Here is a 9,454-nt window from a genome sequence, read left to right on the forward strand (position 1 = left end):
TTTCCATCAAGTGCATCGAGCTTGGAAAGATCATGAATCAATTTGCTCAAAGGTGATGTCATAATTACAGTATAAAGGAATTCGTTTCTAAATTGTTGGAAATCTGGACTGCAAAATCACATTGTTAGCGCTGACAGGAAAGATAAATAGTAATTTAGAAAAGAACAGATTCATAAACCGTGTCGTGGTAAAACCACTGCCACTGCCTTAGAAATGAATTCGCCCCGGTGTGTGTAATCGATGAAGTAGGCAGACCGTTTCCCCGAGGTTAACACAGCTCTCCAAGAATTCGGACACCCGAAAACTGGAGTGAACTTGGTGGTATTGCTCTTCTCTCAACTCAAACAACACTCAAAGAGAGGAGTGTTTCAAAGAAAATATTTGCTTGGGATATATCAAAATGAATGAAATTGCCCACTATTTATAGGCTAAATAGTGAGGGCAAAATCGCCATTTCCAAAGCTAGTGGGATAACCAATATCCAATACTAGTGGAATATTGAGTCATTACCAACATCCAATACTAGTGGGATAACCAATATCCAATACTAGTGGGATATTGAGTCATTACCAACATCTAATACTAGTGAGATATTGAGCTTTATCAACAACAGGGAGAGAAATGAAGAGTTTTAGCAACATAGAAATAAATGATATATGTGCACCTTGACTGATCCTAATGTCAATCCCCTTGCTGTAGATTGAAATAAGAGCTGCATCATCAACCTCACCTTCTGCTGATACCAAATCTTTGAGGGGCTTTGAAAAGGTTGCATTCAGTTCCTAGCAAATTAAACCAACATTAGCCAGAGAAAAGGGACACACTAGAGCCTACATTACTTGGGGTACAAGTTTCGGACACGACATGAATATGTTTAGATTTTCTAAGTTTTTCTATATATTAGAAGAATCCTTGGATGTCATAGCCCCATATCCAAGTCTCAGACACGGGTACTTGAAGAAAAATGAAGAGACCGAGCAACATAGGTTTAAAGCACTTGTACGAGAAAAGCAGTAGTAGATTAAAATACTCGGTTGACCCCTCTTTTCACAGAAGCAGCAGCCACTCATTTATCAACTGTTTATCCTTTATCCCACTCGAAATTATAATTGTGAATCTGAAACCAGTCATTATTTTATAGGGTTATATATGTTATGTAGAAATCAGTATTCCTGAGGTAGTTGATACATACAAAACAACGAAACTAACAATGAAAACAGACAACCAAGCCAGAATTTTTTATATCATGTCAAACCGATAGTATATCTAGAAACAAGAAAATTTAGACAGCTGCAACAAGAAGGACCAAACTCATGCATGATGCCACAACAGTATTTTCTGTTTTTATTGTTAAAGATGGTCCTATGGCGATCGAGAAACTCATTCATAATGAAGAACAGGACTAACTTGTATCCAAATGAATACAATCACTCTCTTTATATCTTAAATCACATTCCTTGATTCTATTCTCCTCTCTTTTGTGATCTATAAGAACTCTTGAAGGCTGTTCTAGCCAGCTTCCACTTCTCCTGAGATTCTATAACCAGCATTCTTGTTGAATACCACTTGCACCGAAGAACTAATAAAATGACGAATTGTGCCGAACAAGGCAGTTCCATATCAAATATTTTACTACTTATTTATTTATTTGTTCAAGCATTTTCTTTCAGTTTTTTTTAGGCTATTGAATTTTTTCTTTGGTACAACAATATGGTACTTGAGCCTAATCTTCTCTTGGAAGAAAATAATGGCTGATGCATCTATCGTAACCCTTAAACCCGGCTTAGGAGCTACAACTAAATAAGGGTAGCTCATGCCACCCTTTATAATGTATGTTTAATAAATCTTTTTTAAAACATTTACCATTTATAATATCAGAGATAAGCGCATGTCACAATTAAAAAATGTTGAAAATATTTACTTTATTCAATATGAAATTGAGAATACACCTTCGATAGCCAAAACTATTTTACACAACAATAACTTGAAAATGTAAAACAAAAATAGGGTGACCTATAAAATAAAACCCAATGTACCCTCTAAGTACAAATAATTATTAATATACAAAGAAACAAAATAGAAATGATCCCAACATGATATAATGAACAACGCAATAATCAGACAAAAAAACATATCTTTAACAACAGGAAAGCATACAGAGTTTCTTACAATCTTACCTTTCGTTATAGATGAATAGAATGAGGAACATTACCTCTTAAAGGGAACCTGAGACCTCCGAAGGTGGATCCAGAACGAAAAAAAGAAATCGGGATGGAGACATTAACCTCTGAAAAGGAACCCGAGTTAATATAAGAGGAGGAACTCAAAAGAAATTAGAAAACAGGATGAGGATGTTCTCCTCCAAAGGGGATCCCGAGTTAACTTCTGAAGAGGAACTCATCAAAAATCAAAAAACAAGATGATGTTACATTTCGAAGAGGATCTTGAGACCTCTATTAATACAGAAATTTTATCAACCAGCGGATCGTGCAAAATACAACAATATTAGCATCTAGATATAATCAGAATATAATATAAAAATTAAACATACAATACAAGTCAATGAACACAACTATATCAGTCAAACGATATTAACTAAACTTTATGCCTCCCACAATTAATTGTAAAGCACGCCAAGACGCTAAAAAGGCTAAAGCATCTCTGGGACAGAATGTGAGTAGCATTAATGACTTGGTGTATAAAATCGGTCTAGTTCTGGGTGGAAGAAGTTGAACTCGAATGGAGGCCGGAATCCAGGAGATGGTACTACCACTTGTGGGAGAGTTTTTCGAGATTCTGATAGACGTTGGCTGTTGGGTTTCTATAAATATATTGGAATATGTACGGTAGTGAAAGCCGAACTATTGTTTATTTATCGTGTACCTGAGAGCGTGGTCTATGAAATGTAGTGGTTGAATTAGATTACCATTAAGCGGTTCGGTTGCTTCAAGATGATAGGATCAACAAAGGTACTCTATCGATCTTAGTTCATATCCATGCTCTTGTTTAAAGGAATTAGCTTGTTCGCTTTTGATACATTTCTTGTAGAGGGGAATCGTGTGACCGACTTTTTGACTAAAATGACTCATGGGAAGGACTTTGAGATACACTTGCTAGATATTCCACCGGCTGGAGCCATGGATTTGTTGTGTAATGATGACTCTGGTTCAGTTCTTTGAGGTGAGTAGCTATTGTGATAGTTGGATTTCTTATGTTTTTGTTGTTCTTTAAGAGTTATGCGTGTACTCTCTTCTTCGAAATAGATTTAAGAAGATTTTTTAGCGAGATCAATAATTTTTCCTGTGTTTGATTTTCTTCTTTAATTATACCTTCTTTAAAAAAATAATCAATAGCCAATTAAAATCTTTATTTAAATAAAAAACAATTTGACCTGAACTAAAAAGTTAAAAATTGAAGAATTATTTCTATTCAATTCTCATGACACAAAGTCCCACGTTCTCATTTAAAATTTATTTTATTACGTGTGAAATATGTAAGCTAAATTCAAATTTGAACTAACCTAATCCCAAGGTTTTAGACATAATACATGAATAATAATATTTCTTTATTCTTATGCCGTTCAATTAAATGTTTTTTTAATTATTAAAATTAATTCATTTAAAATATTCTATTAAAAAATTAACAAACAATAATACTTATATTATTTTCATATTTATTTCATTTTCTTGTATTTATTAAAATAAATTTATCAAATCCAACAATTAACTTTTAAATTTTTTTTTTTTTGATAAAATATAATCTTGAAATTATGAAGATAATCAAATATCAAACATAAATTATGGAAAAAAGGGAGTATAATTTAATTATAGATGGATAGAAAATTCAATTGCTCACTTAGTAAAAAAATGAGTATAAAAGAGAGGGAGAACAAGGCCGCAAATCAAGTTGAGGCATTCCTTATCATACATTTTTTTTAATTATTTATTTGAACCAGAGGCTGCTCATCCCTCCAACTATTTTTTTTTTGGATAAGCAAAATTTTATTATCCAAAAGGAAACAGGAACTTGCTACAAGAAGTCCAATAAAAGGAACAGAACAAGGGGAGCCTTTACATCAAAAAATCAAACTATACCCCATTGATTACAAAGAAATAAGTTAGTGCTATCTAATCTATTGATAGTTCTATTGCTTAATTGAAAACCTATAGTCTACTTAATTGCTAGAATAATATCATCCTCTGATCTGCTAATGTTTCTGAAAAACCTTCGATTCCTTTCCTCCCAAATGGTGTAAAGGAATGCACACCAAGACAGTTTGAGAATAACAATAATTAAATATTTACACTTCCATTTTGCTGTAGCCCAAGCCAGAAGATTAGACCAAGTTAATGGAGGTTTTCTAATGCCTAAAAGAAGAAGAATGGAATTCCATATCGAAGAAGATAGTTTGCATTCAGCAAAAAGATGGTTTCTAGTGTCGCTACCTTCAGAGCGGAATATGCAGTGATCGTTTGTGATTAGACCGAACCTTTGCAACCTTTCTTTGGTGGGAAGACGATCCAGAATTACCATCCAAGAAATGATACTGTGCTTCGGTATGTGAAGGGGAAACCAAATGGGTTGCTGTCAGTGAACTCTGTTGCTTTTCAGTTGGATCTGCTCCCAAATAGTTTTTGTACTGGTAACTCCAGAATTAAGAAAAGGGTGAGCGACACTTCGAAGCTTCTTAATTTTCCTGAGACTCCAGCTGCAAGAAGAATGAACGTCCATGGGCCAAAAGTTAGAATGCTTTATTATGTAACAATGAATCCATGCTACCCATAATGAGCCATCCTCGGCAAGGATTTTTTTGATAAGGTGGATCATGCACGCTCTATTCCAGTTTTTTATGCCTTTAAGACCTAAACCTCCTTCAGACTTATGAGTACAAATAGTGTTCCAGCTAACACGAGCTCCCGTAGCTGGAATATCTGATCCTTTCCAGAAATATCTAGAACAAACTTGCTCAATTTTGTTGATGATGGATTGAGGCAGTATAAGCTGCCTGCACCAGTAATTGGAAACGCTGAAGAGAACAGTTTTAACAAGTTCAAGCCTGCCGACATAACTCAATTTCATCCTAGACCATTTGTGAAGCTTGGCTTGAATCTTATCAATAAGAGGCTGGCAGTCTTTTATAGAGAGTTTTCTGGTAACCAAGGGGATTCCCAAGTACCTTACAAGCAAGAGTCCATGTTGGAAACCAGAAAAGTTAATGATATTTTGAGTAGAATGAACAGAGATGCCAGCTGTAAAGATCTCACACTTGAGAGCATTAAGTTTAAGCCCAGATAGCTCATAGAAATAATCAAGAACAGAAACAACTCCCATGAAAGATTTAAGGTTACCTTTTCATAAAATTAATATATCATCAACGAAAGTAAGGTGAGGCATACCAATTTTCTTGTACTTTGGATGGTAGCTAAATATTCCTCTGTCAGCTGCCTTATTAAGGAGTTTGGATAAAACATTCATGACAGGAACGAACAACAAAGGAGATAATGAATCTTCTTGTCTAAGACCCTTTGCTCTTTTGAAATACCCAACCAAACTTCCATTAAATGCAATTGAGTAGGAGGCATTAGAGTAGCAGGCAGAAATCTAGTTAATGAGTTTACTTGGAAGCTCTACGGCCTTGAGGATGATAGCAATGAAGCCCCAGTGAATAAAGTCGAATGCTTTTTGAAGGTCAATTTTAAGAGCACATCGAGGAGAAATATTCTTCCTCCCATAACCTTTCACAATTTCTTGAGCAAGGAGGGTGTTATCAACAATACTCCTCCCTTTGACAAAAGCGGTTTGATTAGGTAAATGATCATAGGCATTAAATGAGAGGTCCTCTTCACAATGATTTTAGTAATGGACTTGTATATAACAGAACAGCAAGATATTGGGCGAACATCTGAGACTTTTCAAGGGTTGGGGATTTTGGGGATTAAAGCTATAGAAGTAGCATTGAAAGCAGGGGCTTGTTAAGTTGGATTTCTTTGTTGAGAGTCACCATAGCCATACAATGATCAGAAAGACCAGGGGCAAAGAATTCCACAAAGGAATTAGTAAAAGAATCAAACCACTGAGAGTTAATGAGAACTCTATCAAGTGTTTTAGCAAGGAAGTTGTCACTTTATTTGTTACTCCAAGAGAAAGAAGGGCCAAAATAAGGATGATCTTGTATATGAAGATCGTGAGAGAGTTCTTGGAAGTCAATCATGTCAGGGGAGGTAATAGGACCCAGATGCTCACAATTGGAGCTTTCATTAGGATACATAGTGACATTATAGTCACCTCCCAATATCCAAGGGTAATCAGAAAACCTGGAATCAATATTTCTAAGTTCCTGCTATAGGCTTTTTCTAGTTGTTCCATCATTGTGGCCATAGATCCCAGTAAGCAGAAAATGAATGTTCTTGAATAAGCATTTAACAGTGATGCTTTGATCAGAAATGTGACAAACAGATAAGTCAAAGCCCTTCCTCCAAAGTAACCATATTCTACCATTTGCAGCATAATCGTAGTTGCATAAGAAATTCCAGTTTTCAAATCTAGAAGCAAGAATATCAGCAGATCTGTCCATTTTGACTCGGGTTTCCAGTAAGCAAAGAATATCAATGTTATTAAGAATGGCTCTCCTAAGGACTTTACATTGTTTAAGAGGATTATTTAATCCTCTAACGTTCCAAAATGAAATAATTATTTAGCTTGGAGTGAGGAGACCTAATCCCCCTTTTTACTACCTACTAATGCACTTTTAGCTTTCTCAAGGTGTGATTTCTTTTTAACTTTGAGTTCTTTGATCAGTTCTGCAACCCCTGAAGCTACAGCTCTTGATTTTCCCCCCTCATTCTCTGGCTGATGAGCCCCTTCAATAGAGTTTAAATTCTCAAACCTATTTGAGGAACCTGCTAGTGAATTTTTTTGTTTTAGTTTTAGGAGGCCTACCCCTACCCCTTTTTGAAGGGGATACTGACTCTTGTTCACAAATCCTTATCTCTGGAGGATTAAGATCAACAGATTCATTATTAATAGGATCAACTTCTTGAGAATGGCAATTAGAAGGAAAGATAGCACTCACAATAGAGATAGCTTTATCAGAAGGGGAGGGATCAGAACCATGATGAGTTACAGCTTCAAAGTCCTTATGAGTGAAAACCTTAGTGATAACATTTTCAATAGCTTTTGTGTTCTCTAAGGTATCATTACAAGGATTATCTTGAGTCTTCGAAGAGGAGACTAAGAATCCCTTTTTCCTCCAAACTTGAGCAGTGGGTGAGGGCTTAGGATTAACCTTACAACTTTTAGAACTATGGCCAAAAGAGTTACAAGATATGCAGCTAGGTGAAAGCCAAGGAATTTCAACGATAACAGAAGTTTGCAAACCATTATTAAGCATAACATCAATAGATTTTGGAATCACTTCAGAAACACCTACTTCGACACAGACCTTAGCATATTCCAATCTAGTCTTAGAAGCAGTGATAGAGTCCATTGACAATGGAAAACCTATTGCACTAGCAATGTAACTCAAACCTTCATTTCAAAACAATTCTAGAGGTACGTTGTATAAATGTACCCAAATTGGGATTCTGGAAAAATCGAAGTGCAGTTTTTGCATATTAGGTTTCCATAATCTTAGGATTAGAAGTTTAATGTAAATGTGCCAAGGCCCGTTTTCCATTACCCAATCTCGAGTAGAATCAGAATCGAAGGAAAACAAATAGAGGTTGGGTCCTGCGTAACTAACCTAGATGTTGGAACCATGCCAGGAATTTTTCCATAAGCTTTCAATAATCCTTTGATGCGATGCAAAGTTTGGAGCATTTCCAGAAATCGCCGCACAAGGGAGTGCTTTCATTCAGAGATTCCACTCTCGAAAACTTCAGGCGGTGCGCCAATCCATTAAGCAAACAAGCAAAGTGAGAGTACAGAACACAAGAGAGAAAAAACTGAAGGGAAATCGAAAGAGACATCGAAGAAACAGTGAAATTCTCAGATCCCATTAGTCCCACTAATGTGGGCCGAGAGAGTTTCACAAACTTACACCGTCATTTTTTTGCACCTTTTTACTATATTTTCGATTGTCCAAATTAAACTTTTCCCTCCAACTATATTTTGGGTTCGAGTTGTATAACTTCCATTTATTTTTAAGGTGTGCTTTTTATAGTACAAAAATAGCATAATCTAATTTTTAAAAAAAATCTAAAACTACTCTAAAAATACAAAGAAGAACAAAAGCGGAATCCATCTTCATTCTTACACGTGCGATTCCGCCCATCCTTCATCCAAGTCCAGTCTGATTCTCTTCCTCAACCTCATCGCACGTGACTGCTTCTGCTCCACGGCCACGATCACCTTGCCCGGCACGCCGGAAAACGCCTCAATCCTCCTCAGATTCCGCCGCGACGTCACCGCCGTGTCTCGCGTCGACCTCATCTCGAACCTAAACGCAGTCGCCACGCTACGCCTAAACGGCAGTCCCTTCAACCGCTCTAAACAAAACCGCAACGCCGACGCCGCCGTAGACACAACGGAGTCCTGTTTCAACCCTAACTTCTTGGACCAAACAGTCAAAACACCCTCCAAACCATTAGCATCCGAATCCGAAGATTCACGTTCTCTTTTGGGTTTAACACCGTTGGAAGAAGATTCACTCGTAGATAAACAATCAGAGGAAGAAGAAGAAGCAGAACAAGACATTGGTTGGTTGGGTTTTCAGAAGAACAAGCTTTGCAAAGAAGATGAGAAGATTGCCCCCATAAAGGGTCTAATTCAAAAACTGATTTACATTTGGAGCAGAGAATACAACGGACGTTACAAGCGACAAGGAAGTTGGCATGGTGAACCTTGTGATCGCAGTTCCAACAGAGAAAAGCGGAGTCTGCCCAGCAGTAAACGGAGGCCTCTTCTTTGCAAAGCTCGCAAAGGTTGCCTGTCTTCATAAATATATTTTTAATGACTAAATACCTCAATAAATATAAATGTTAATTCGATTTTTATTTATAATAAAAAGGTGATTGGACTGCAAAAATATCTTGTAGTGGTTTAAAAAGCAAAAAGTGAGTCCCACAGTTAAGAATTGAGAGATTCCAATCCAATCCATTTCCAATGAAATCCTAACCAATATTTTCAGCAGACCACGTCACCTCTCCTTCCTTGAACTCGTGTCTATAATCCCCACACAAAACTTGGATCCTTACTCTCTTCTCGTCAATAAAATATTTTAGGGTAAACTGCTTTAAATCCCATTCATCTTTAAATCCAGACTCAAAAATATCACACGTTTTAATTTTATTAATTTTATTATTGACGTTTATGTTTCGCTGCAATTATGTCACCCTGTCATTAAAAGCGTAACGGCACGATGACATGATATTTTCACGCAGTGACGTTGCTGATGTGGCTCCTAAACAAAACAATGTCATTTTGTTAGAATCATTTGATAAAAATATTGTTCTCC

At 36.4% G+C, this 9,454-nt stretch overlaps 1 pseudogene; it reads right to left on the bottom strand.

Annotated features, from left to right (window-relative positions):
- Positions 1-8,250: 8,250 nt before the first annotated feature.
- Positions 8,251-8,936, bottom strand: LOC120146172 (annotated as a pseudogene).
- Positions 8,937-9,454: the final 518 nt, after the last annotated feature.

This window comes from Hibiscus syriacus, unplaced genomic scaffold, assembly GCF_006381635.1.
Source record: "Hibiscus syriacus cultivar Baekdansim isolate YM2019G1 unplaced genomic scaffold, ASM638163v2 tig00002511_pilon, whole genome shotgun sequence".
NCBI lineage: Eukaryota > Viridiplantae > Streptophyta > Magnoliopsida > Malvales > Malvaceae > Hibiscus > Hibiscus syriacus.